At 49.0% G+C, this 2133-nt stretch overlaps 2 non-coding genes and 1 pseudogene across 2 annotated transcripts; 1 reads left to right on the top strand and 2 right to left on the bottom strand.

Moving 5' to 3' along the window:
* Positions 1–509: 509 nt before the first annotated feature.
* On the top strand, positions 510–628 carry LOC136278696 (5S ribosomal RNA). Its single transcript, XR_010716496.1, has one exon. It is a non-coding gene; the product is annotated as a 5S ribosomal RNA (ribosomal RNA).
* Positions 629–1611: 983 nt separating this feature from the next.
* Positions 1612–1775, bottom strand: LOC136278673 (U1 spliceosomal RNA). The gene has a single exon (XR_010716473.1). It is a non-coding gene; the product is annotated as a U1 spliceosomal RNA (small nuclear RNA).
* Positions 1776–2007: 232 nt separating this feature from the next.
* On the bottom strand, positions 2008–2133 carry LOC136278642 (U2 spliceosomal RNA; annotated as a pseudogene).

The raw sequence follows: 2133 nt of genomic DNA, 5'->3' as shown, positions 1-2133 counted from the left end.
GATGCCGAAGCATGCCCTGGGTGAGGGGGGTGGTCGAGGGATCCTTCCCACGGTTTATGGTGGATAGTAGCAGGTCGCCCCCACAAGCCCTTGCGAGTCCCGCAGACGGTCCCAGAGGCTGACCCGTTTGGTATCTCCTCACTGTAAGATTTTAAAGCCAGATACACGCACCTACGGAGCTAAAACATTGTATAATAGGTTTTTAGGACACGTTATGTCTCTTGGGACCCCTCCCTCCCCTCCCTAGGGAATAGTGCTTCAAATCGATGCTCCTCAATGTGTTAACTGGGTTGAGGAAAATACATTAGGGTTAGGTAACGACTTCGGGGTTAGGGTAACCATTTCTTAGGGTTAGGGTAACAATTTCTTAGGGTTAGAGTATCGATTTCTTAGGGTTAGAGTAACGAAACTAGGGCTTTAGAATTTCAAATTCGCCTACACTCAGGGATGTGGCCGCTTTACAGCCTGAACCTGGCCGATAACAAGCAGAATTTCGACCCCATTTCCTCGTCTACGACCATACCACAGGGAAAGCACCGGTTCTCGTCCGATCACCGAAGTTAAGCCCTGTCGGGCGGGGTTAGTACTTGGATGGGTGACCGCCTGGGAATACCCCGTGTTGTAGGCTTCAATTTTTTGTCTTGCGAACATCTCTAAACGTTTTATCCCAATAAATAGCTCTCCATACACCACAATTTCACATAGAGAGCCGTAGGTGAGTGAGGAACAAAATCAAAGCAAAAAACGAGGGGGGGAAAACACCTTTTTGTCAAAAATCGGCCAGCTAATGGCGAAAACTCTAGTGCGATCGACTTTTCTTACAGAGCGCGCGCGAGCGAGTGAGCACGCGCGAGATGAACAGTTTATGATGTCAAATTCTACTTCTGTGATATCAAATCATTCCAAATAACGAACGAAAAAATGAATAGGAAAAAAACGCACACTTCTGAGACGCAGTTTTAAGCCATCGTGACGTGGCAAAACACTCGCACACTTCCAAGAGGAGGCGCGCGAAAAACGGCACTGAAAGTCGACAATGGTTGGATTCAGACTGCAAACGAATCGGGAAAAAGGTTCGATACTTTTACTACTCTGCTAGTTTGTTTCCTTCCCTCGTTCATTCGTTCACTCGCTTGCTCGCACAAAGGATACACTAACGATAGCAATAGCATTTCTAAAAGCGGCTCCAGTGACAATAAAACCGCTCAAAAGGTTCAAAGTGTACTCACGGTCCAAGTCGAATGCCCTTCTATGCTCGCTCGCTCGGTCGATCGGCCGTTTGGTTTCCTTTCATTTCCTTTCCCTTCGCGCGCATAGCACAGCACGGCACGGCACGCACAACCTGCAAATACAAACGAACAGGACTTTACACACAATAGAGCAGACAGGCCTTGAACAAAAACAGCCAGCAAAGTTACGCACCGCCCCGAAACTCACCTTGTTTCCTTCCTCCAGTCTCTCCAATGCACTTCTACCCCTCCAAACGTGCCAACACCTTGGCCAGTTGTGCGTCCTTTGCTTTCTTTGCAAGTCTACCGGTCCACTGCAAAAGCAAAAATACCCTCGATAGTCAGTAAGAGGGCCATATAGACATAGTTTGGATGACTTTTGCGGGGACGAGCGCGAACGCAGGTCCCCACTACCAGAAATTATACGCTCGAGTTACCCACATTTGGGGTAATCGCAAGGGTCAACCCAGTCGAAGTGCAATGAAAGGGCCTCGCCTTGAGAGGACTGCCTCCTTGATCACAGTACCTCCCGCGTCAGGTAAGTATGCTTTTTCAGCGTCTGCCCTCGGTGAAAAAATCCACTTACCCCTAGGTCCTTGTGGTAGTGCTTTGCGCACTTCAGAAAACGTAGGCCAGCGGCCGTTCCTGCCATTGTCTGTTGTCTGAATTATCATCCCTCTTTCACCTCTTCCCCCTCTAAGGGCGGGCGGGGCTCCTGTAAACATAAAAGAATGCTATACCGTTGACTTTGTTTTGGATTGAATGTGTCTTCCCCAGAGGGAAGTGGGCCGCACTCGGAGGTAGTGCTATACCGAGGCAACCCGTGGCTGGGACGAGGCAAGCCTCTTTTCCACAGCCCAGTTCCAAAAATCAGTTTAATATATGAGCTGCTCAATGAGCAGCG

This window comes from Pocillopora verrucosa, unplaced genomic scaffold, assembly GCF_036669915.1.
Source record: "Pocillopora verrucosa isolate sample1 unplaced genomic scaffold, ASM3666991v2 scaffold_46, whole genome shotgun sequence".
Classification (NCBI taxonomy): domain Eukaryota; kingdom Metazoa; phylum Cnidaria; class Anthozoa; order Scleractinia; family Pocilloporidae; genus Pocillopora; species Pocillopora verrucosa.
The sequence above is the reverse complement of the archived record's forward strand: the minus strand, read 5'-3'. Positions and strand labels throughout refer to the sequence as shown.